We start from the raw sequence: 10,010 nt of genomic DNA, 5'->3' as shown, positions 1-10,010 counted from the left end.
ACCTGGCTTAAAATATATTACAAAGTGTAGTAACCAAAACAGCATGGTATTGGAATAAAAACAGACATGTAGGCCAATGGACCAGAACAGAAAACCCAGAAATAAATCCACATATTTATAGTCAACTGATTTTCAACAAAGGTGCCAAGAACATTCATTGGAGAAAGGACACCCTTTTAAATAAATGATGCTAGGAAAATTGGATATCCATATACAGAAGAAAGAAAGTGGGTCCCTATCTCTCACCATATACAAAAACTACTCAATATGGATTAAATACTTAAACATAAAACCAAAACTAGAAAACTATGAGAAGAAAACTCAGGGAAATACTTAAGGACATTGGTCTAGGCAAAGATGTTATGGCTTAGATATCAAAAGCACAAGCAACAAAAACAAAATTACACAAATGGGACTATATTAAACTACTAATATAAAGCTTTGGCACAGCAAAGGAAACAATCGACAGAGCAAGGAGATAACCTGTTGAATGGGAGAAAATATTTGCAAACTACTCAGCTGATAAGCAACTAATATCCAGAATATACAAGGAATTCAAGCAACTCAATAGTAAAAAACCAAACAATCTCATTAATAAATGGGCAAAGGACATGCATAAATATTTCTTAAAAGAAGATGCACAAATGGCCAATGAGTACATTAAAAAATGTTTAACATGATTAATAATCAGAGAAATGCCACTCAAAACCACAATGCGATAAAAATCTTACTCAGTTAGAATGCCTACTATTGAAAAGACAAAAATAAAGGGCTGGGGAGGTTGCGGAGAAAAGGGAATTTATACACTCTTGGTGGAAATGAAAATTAGTACAGTCACTATGGAAAACAGTATGGAGATTTCTCAAACAACTAAAAATAAAACTACTATATGATCCAGCAATTCCACTAGTAGGTATTTATCCAAAGAAAAGGAAATAAGTATATCAAAGGGATACCTGCACATCATGTTTATTGCAGCAATATTCACAATAGCAAAGATACAGAATCAACCCAAGTGCCCATCAATGGATGAAAGAATAAAAAGTGTAGTATATATACACAATGGAATACTATTCAACCATAAAAAGAATGAAATCCCATAATTTGCAGCAACATAGATAGAACTGCAGGTCATTATGTTAAGTAAAATAAGCCAGGGATAGAAAGATAAATGTCACATTTTCTCATTTGTACGTGGGAGTTAAAAATGTTCATCTCAGGGATGTAGAGAGTAGAATGACAGATACCAGATGTTGGGAACGGTCTAGGTTAAGGGGATCAAGACAGATTGGTTAATGGGTACAAACATACAATTAGATAGAAGGAATAAGTTCTAATGTTCAATAGCAGGGTAGGGTGACTATAGTTAACAACAACGTATTTTATATTTCAAAATATTAAATAGCTAGAAAAGAAGACTTGAAATTTTCCCAACACACAGAAATCATAATATTCAAGGTGATGGATACCTTACATACCCTGATTTGATCATTATATTCTATACATGTAAAAAAAATCACATGTGCCCCATAAATATGTAAAAATATCATGTATCAATATAAAAAAATAGTTGAAAAAATGCTGTTGCATTTAAGGAAATAATTATTATATTTAAGCAGTTTTCTACTATGCCTATTTTATTAGGAAAGAATACTGAATTAATCTAATACCTTTCAGTGATTATTGATATAAATATATTAATTTTTAAATTTAAAATAGTACACTATTTAATTTCCTGATATTCTATCACTCTTAAATTTTAGAATAAAATCTTTACTAATTTTTAAAATATACTACAAGATTCTATTTGCTAAAATGTTATTTAGAGTTTTGCATCTGTGGTCATAAGTAATTTGAGTCAATAGTTCGTTATTTTGTACTATAGTTTCTATGATGGTCTTAGAGTGACAGCATATTTGCAATGAAGCAATTAAAAGAAATAATAAAATACATTGGGATACACTGTATTTCTCTATATCTTGGAGTGATTTGAATTAATAAAATTATCTGATCTTTAAACCTGAAGTAAATTCAGATATGGATCCATCTGTTCATGTTCTGTATTTTTAAAAAAATTTTTATTTCAGCATATTACGGGTGTACAAATGTTTAGATTACATATATTGCCCTTGCCCCAGCTGAGTCATATTCTGTTTTTTAAATCAACTTTGTTGAGATATACTTAACAAACAATAAACTGCATCCATTTTGTAACGTTCAAGATGTCAATGTATTTTGACAGTTGTGTACACTTGCTAAATCACCAACACAATTAAAATGCAGAACATTTTTATCATCCCCAAAAGATTCATGTGCCCCTTTGGTGGCCATACCTCTCTCTGCCCCTATTCCCAGGCAACTGCTGATCTGATTTTTGTCACTTCAGCATTAGATTGCCCTTCTAGAATTTCATATAAATGCAATTATACAGTATGTAATACTTTTTTATGTCTGGTGTCTTTTATCAAAATGACTTTGAAATTCATCCATGTTGTTACATCTGTCAGTAGTCCATTGGTTTTTAATGCTGAGTTGTATTGTAGTTTTCTATTTATGCATATACATTTTATCCAGTCACTTGATGATGGACATGTAGGTTGTTTCTGTTTGAGACTATTGTGAGTAAATATGCTATCAACATTCATGTACAAGCCTTTGTATGGACATAAGTTTTCATTTCTCTTGAGTTAAATACTAAAGTGGAATGATTGGATTGTATGAAAGCTATGTGTTTAACTTTTTAAGAATTTGCCAAACTATTTTCTAAAGTCTCTGTTCAATTTTATATTCTTATCTGCCATGTATGAGTTCCAGTTGCTCAACATCTCCCAACAGTTGGTGCTGTCAATCATTTTAGTTTTAGTCATTTTAATGAATGTGTAGATTTCATTGTGGTTTTATTCATTTTTAATTTTCTGTAGAGACAGTGTCTTGCTTTGTTGCCCAGGCTGGTCTTGAATTCCTTGCCTTAAGTGATCCTCCCACCTTGGCCTTCCAAAGTGCTGCGATTACAGACGTGAGCCACTGTGCCTGACCAACGTTGTGGTTTTAATTTATATTTCTCCAATGGCTAATGTTGAAATCCTTTCTTATACCTATTGGCCATTTCATATCTTAAGATATGGCCAATAGGGACATCATATCTTCTCATATCTCATTTTATGAATTATCTCTGTTCAAGTATTTTGTCATTTTTATTGGGCTGTCTTATAATTGGGTTGTAAATATCTTTATATTTTCAGGAAACAAGTATTTTGTCAGAAATACATTGCAAATATTTCCTCCCATTCTGTGTCTTTTCTTCTCACTTTTTTAAGTGTCTTTCAAAGGATAAGAGTTTTTAATTTTGAAAAGTCCAATTTATTTTTTCTTTTATGGTTTACTATTCATATGTCTTATCTAAGAAATATTTTCCTATAGTCCTGATTATATTTTAAATGGTAGTCCTGTAATGATATTTATAATTTCTTTCATAGTTATTGGGTTTTTTTTTTCAGTTTTTTATTTCTTCTTCAATTTTGATCAATTGTCTTGCTAGGAAATCATTCCTTTACTGTAGGTAGCATTCTCTTCTGATCCCATTAATTGATATTAATATCTATGGTTCTTTTTATTTATTACAAATCTTGTAAAATTTTGCTATCTCTTCAACTTACTTGGGTCTGTGTGAGGTATCTAGTTTACTAAGGTTTTTTTAAATTTATATTCATTTTAATAGGAAAAGGATGGATTACTTTATAAATTTCAATGGCTAAATAAGTTTAGGAATGCTTTCAGTTGCAGCAAGAGAAACCTAAAATAGAATGGTTTATGCCAAATGTGTTTATTTTTACCACATTGCTAAAGTCTGTAGACAAGTTGCTGCTAGTGTTGACTCAATGTCAGAACCACCTTCTCTGATTCTTTTGGCCTTTCCCTGATGGTTGTAAGAAGGTCACCACAGCTGTGGGAAACATGCACAAGGCAGGAAGAATTGTAGAACTGATGGCAGCAGCTAAGTCTGTCTGTCCCTTTTCTTAGGAAAGCAAAGGTTTTCCCAGGACATATCTACCAGTGTTTTGCTTCCCTAGGCCTGAGGCAGGTCACCTGGCCACTACAAGCTTCAAATGATGGTAATGAAGTAAGTAGTGAGAGAGGAGTATTGGGATTGCATGTTGGTTCAGCAAACCAATAGTGCCTGCCGCTGTGAAAGTGGCTCTCTATGTCCAGGAAAAGAAATTAATCATTTTCCCATAAGATACACAAATTATGCATAAGAATACTTTAAAAATCTTACAATATGTGAAACTTAAGACTAGGAATTGAGAAACTGTAAAAGACAGGCATATTTAAACATGTGAAAATTAAAATTATCTGAATGGGAAAATATATGTGAAATTGCGACAAATAATAGATGTCCTTTGAAAAGAAATTACTACCTTTAACATATAAAAAGCTGACACAACAAGTTGATAAGACAATTCAAAAAGAAAAATTTATGATTAAATGGCTTATAAGGGCAATTTACAGAATGGGAAATTCAAATGGCCAAGACATTCAGAGGCACATTAATATGCAAATTATCAGTTATCACTTTGAACTCATAAAACTTCTCAAGGTTAAAGAGTATCAGCTACTTTTAGTAAAGGGAAAGAGGTAAATTTATACTAGTTTATAGTAAATTTATACTAATTTTGGAAATATGAAAAACTAGTCTTATTACAAAGAAATCTGGTAACATCTATTAAAATAACACATATAATTTGATCCATAAATCCCACTCCTAAAAGCATAATCTACAGAAAAAAACACTCTCCAGTAGTTAAGGGTATGATTGTGCCTATCCAATAATCCACTCTTTTATGCTACCTCTTGGGGATGGTTACAAAATTATTTCACCTAGTGACAAAAATGTGAATAACCAGTGGCAAAACTATTGAAAAAATTATGACTCTTTTCAGCTAATTAAGTTACTGTTGAGTGTAAAAGATGCAAAAATGTGTATGTGATCCCACTTATATAAGACAATGAAAATACACTAATATATGTGTGTACAGATAACGTATTTGTCTGTATGTGATGTGATTATAGAGAAAAATATAAAGTTGATTAGCATTATCTCTTGACAGACTGTTGGTGTGGCTGGAGTTGCTATGAGTGAAAGTACAAAAATCAAGAAGACATAAAACACATTATAAAAGTCATGTTTATATAAAGTTTTATGTGTGTGCTTAAATATATATTTTTTTAATTAAAAGAAAGGCAAGTATTGGACTAGTCTATTTGTCCCCACTAGTTCTAGACATGGGCCTGAAATTAAATCAATAAAAAAAATAAATTTTATTTCTTATGGAATTTGATTTTATGGGAAGACTTTTTCCAATGTATCAAACGTATAGTTTCTATACTACATGAATATTATGGCACTTAAGAAAATGATGTACCCTTGGAATACCTACTCTTCTTAATTACTTATCTGATATACAGTAAGGTGTGGCTCATGGACAAAGATTTTTTCATATATAATATATAATGTACAATAAGCATGGGGCTTCTCTCTAGTATTAGTAATTTACAATACGTTCTGATTTCTGTGCAAAGACTTTCTCATGACAGAGGGAAGACCACCAAAGGCACAAGGAGCAGATGGCAATCTACAAGCCAAGAAGACAGGCCTCCTAAGAAACCAAACTGCCTGACACCTTGATCTTGGACTTCTAACCTCCAGAATGGTGAAAAAATAAATTTCTATTCTTTAACGCCCCCCCGCCCCCAAAAAAAGGACTTCTTCACTTTCAGGAAATACATAATTTCACTCATGTGTAAATATTGATGAATACTGAAAACTGATTTCTGTGTGAAGCCATTTCCATATTAAGTGCTTCTAGTAGAAATTTTCTAATAAATTCCATGTGAAGGGCTTTCCAGTCACTACTTTTGTACATTTTTTCTCCAAATTGATTTTCGGATGTGTAATGAGATTTGAACTGTTATTTTTTCTTTATGTGTAAATTTGCTAATGTTCAGGTCATTGACTTTTCAGTGGAAGATTTCCTGTAGTTACTGTAATCATAAAATGTCTCTCTCCATCATGATTTCCCTAATATGTAATAAAGTATGAGTTATGAAGAAAACTCTACCCATATTCAGTACGGAACATTACTCTCCTCTATAAATTATCTGAGGTATAATTGAACGTTGGTTTGAATGAACATTTTCTTAGATTTTCTGAATTCACAGTGATATCCTCATGAAAAATTGATTTAAAATGCATATTTATTAAAACGTTTAAATTGTAAAACTGTTTTATAATAGTTTTGCTGTAAATATAGATGAACTATAATAGAATCCTGGCATAAAAAGATGTGGGTAATCCACACTACTTTCCCCAGTAAAGTCTATACCCCACATACCTTCGATCTATACTGACCTTAGAGTTCTACTTAAGATTTATCTCTCCTATTCCACTCATAGTTTGCTATCATTCATTCCTCAATCAATTCCAAGTGCCTCTTGAGATGCAAGGAAATCCTCAAAAGAAAGTCTTCCTTTTTCCTAGAGATTAATACTACATTGACAAAAGGTAAAGTTGCTCTTTTGTCTTTTTTTTTTGGTCTTGGGAGTGTAGAATTCTATTTTTAAAAAATGTATCTGAGAATAAAAAGGTTTAGTAATCCTACTAAATTCATTTTTCAAACCCCAGGGCTCTTAGAACAGTCTTTTTCTTTTTTGAGACAGAGTCTTTCTCTGTTGCCCAGGCTAGAGTGCCATGGCATCAGCCTAGCTCACTGCAACCTGAAACTCCTGGTCTCAAGTGTCCTCCTGCCTCAGCCTCCCAAGTGGCTGGGACTACAGGTGCATGCCATCACACCCAGCTAATTTTGTCTATTTTTTTGTAGAGATGGAGGTCTTGCTCTTGCTCAGACTGGTCTCCAACTCCTAACCTCAAGTGATCCTCCTGCCGCCTCGGCCTCCCAGAGTGCTAGGATTATAGGTGCGAGCCGCCATGCCCAGCCTAGACCACTCTTCATTAACCTCATTTTCTATTAATTATCCAAAGGAAAAACCACAGTGTTAAAGAAGACATCTGAGAAGCATTTAGTCAATTTCTCCTTTTGCTAAAGTTTGGCAGCTATCATAATAAAATTTGACAATACCAGAGCTAATTTTCTCTTATGTATCAAAATTTGTAAAGTCTTTAACAAAAGAGCAATGCCTTAAGACTTTTAGCAACAAAAGAGGATGATAAAGTTGCAAATGAAATCATTTTAATTTTTAAGTCAATAATCTTGGTAATTTAAAAAATACATTACTGGACTGCAGACTCTTTAAATAGGGGTAGTCATCTCAATGAATTAAAAACTTCTGCCAATGGCAGAGTAGGTGATACACACTAGTACTCCTTTTGAGAACTAAAAAAAAATTAGTGAAAGAAAATATTAAACACATTTAATTTTTTGAAGGCACAGAACTACCAAGACAGTGAGAAATTGCAGAAATAAGATTACAGACAAGACAAAACCTCTGGAATTTGTGACTTTATTACTAAGAGGTGTTTCCTAATTTTTAAGGCAAATACTGGGCAGGAGAGGCTGCAGAAAATTTTTCACAAATTCATGTGACTGAAGGGACAAATACTAGAATTCAGGTCCTCCCAAAGTCCTAAGTCCTAAAGGTATCCTCTAGGAATAAGGGTGAAAAAAAAAACAGACAAGCTTTCACAGAGACTAAAGCCCAGCTTCAAATAAGGTCAATATATGATTGGATAAAGGAAATCAGGAATTGCTAGTGTTCCAAGCCTAGTCACCTATTAGAAGCAAAGGCAAATCTTCTCTGGAAGAAATTATCCAGACCATCTTATCTCTACAATTTTAATATATAGTGTTTGGTAGTTGATTTAAAAATCACCAGATATGTGAGAAGATATCACCAAAAACCCAAGAAAAACAATACCCAGTAGACACAGGCCAATAGGGGATCTAGGTAATAGGGATATCCCTAAAAGAAACAGAAAAAGAGAATGAAGCAGATCTATAATTTGAATAGATAATAGCTAAGAATTTCCCAAGATGCGGGTGCAAACACACATGTGCATGCACATACACACACCAACCACTAAGCCATAGATTACAAAAACACTGTACACCCTAAGCAGAATAAATACATAGAAAAATCACACCTAGGTATATCATTGTGCAACTGTTGAAAGGAATAAACAAAGAGATAAATTTTAAAGGTGAGAGAGAGAGAAAAAAATAAAAGCAGATTACCTTCAAAGGTAATTATTTTGACAGCTTACTTTTCAACAAAATAATGAAATATAGACCATAATGAGATATCTTCAAAATACTGATAGAAAACAACTGCCAACTTAGAATTCTATACTCGGTAAAAGTATCCTTCAAAAATAAAGGTAAATTAAAGACATTTCCAATGAACAAAAACAGAATTTGTTACCAGCAAACTCACACTTAAAGAAATACTCAAAGGTGTTCTTCAGTTAGAAGAACAATGATTCTGCAGGGAAACAAATGACAGGATGGAATCAAAAAGTAATGAAAAGGCTAAATATGTGGGTTAATTTAAATGAATATTGACCCTGAAACAATGATTGGCTTTGTCAACTATATACAGAATTAAAATGCATGACATCAATGCCATGCAAGTCAAGAGAATAAATGGAATTAATGTTAAAACTCCTCCCTTTGTCCACAAGTGGTGTACTAATTTATATTACGCTTTACTAAGTAAAGTTTGCATACTGTATTAATAGCTGATATAATAAGTTTTAAGGCAAAGAGCATTACTAGAGATAAAAAGAGGCATTTCATAATGATAAAGTTTCAATTAACCAGGAAAATATCACAATTCTAAATGTGAATGTATGTAAAAATCAAAGACTCAAAATATGTAAAGCAAAAATCAGTAGCTCTAAAGGAGACAAATTCACAATTATTCTGTAATATTATAACACTTCTTTCAGTACTTGATAGAATAAAAGTCAAAAAAGTCTATTAGAATGTAGAGGATTTGAGAAACATAATTAAAAAAGATCAATTTATAGAGATTAGGAGGGGATAGGAGTACTCTTCCAAAGGTTTAACTATGTTTATATTCTAAGAATTCAAACTAAAATGCAAGACAATTGTGTCTTATGGTAATCTAGCATGTAATGAATATGTAGAGAATGTACTAATGAAATGGGAAGGAATGAATTATGGGCTTTGAAACCTATTTTCTTACATTTTTTCCCCTTTTCAAACAGGAATCAGTAAAAAAAGTTCAGGTTTCTGTGGATGAAGCTGAGGACCCAAAATGTTGTTATTTAGATCTGGGCTCCTGTGGCTAAGTTCCACGATCTTAGGGCCAGTTCTTAGGTGATGAGTAGTTATGGGACTGTCGCATACATCATTAATCACTTTTGGGATACAAGCTGGGGGCAATTTCACATCTCTTAGGTACCTGCTGCAACAGCATATAACCAATACATTTATTGATAACCAATAAATACTATAAACAATAAATAAGGTGACTTCCTAATGAAAATAAAAAAGAGTCCTTTCTTTGTGTCTTTAGTGTTAATTTTCACAAAAACTTCTGGTTTCTTTACATTATCCATTGGATTTTCTTACCTTTTCCCTTGCTTTCAGTGTCCTCAGAGTGCTTAGACAATGTACAATTTTCTCAGCATTCTACTCATTATGAAATTATTTTGGTCAACATTAAACAGTTTTGCTACCCAGGGCATGAAAAATCTGACAGCCCTAAATTTATATAGCTGCTTACTCAAACAATTACTATTATTTGCAGGGGCTTAACTACCCCAGTATCTGCCAAGTAACCAAGCATGACCCCTACACATTGCTTAAAACATGTTCATCAAAGTATCTCATATATATATATATATATATATATATATATATATATATATATATATACATACACATACATGTATATATACACACACACACACACACACACACACACCTTTGTGTGTGTGTGTGTGTGTATATATATATATATATATATAT

The sequence above is a fragment of the Lemur catta genome, chromosome 10 (genome assembly GCF_020740605.2).
Source record: "Lemur catta isolate mLemCat1 chromosome 10, mLemCat1.pri, whole genome shotgun sequence".
Lineage (NCBI taxonomy): Eukaryota > Metazoa > Chordata > Mammalia > Primates > Lemuridae > Lemur > Lemur catta.
The sequence above is the reverse complement of the archived record's forward strand: the minus strand, read 5'-3'. Positions refer to the sequence as shown.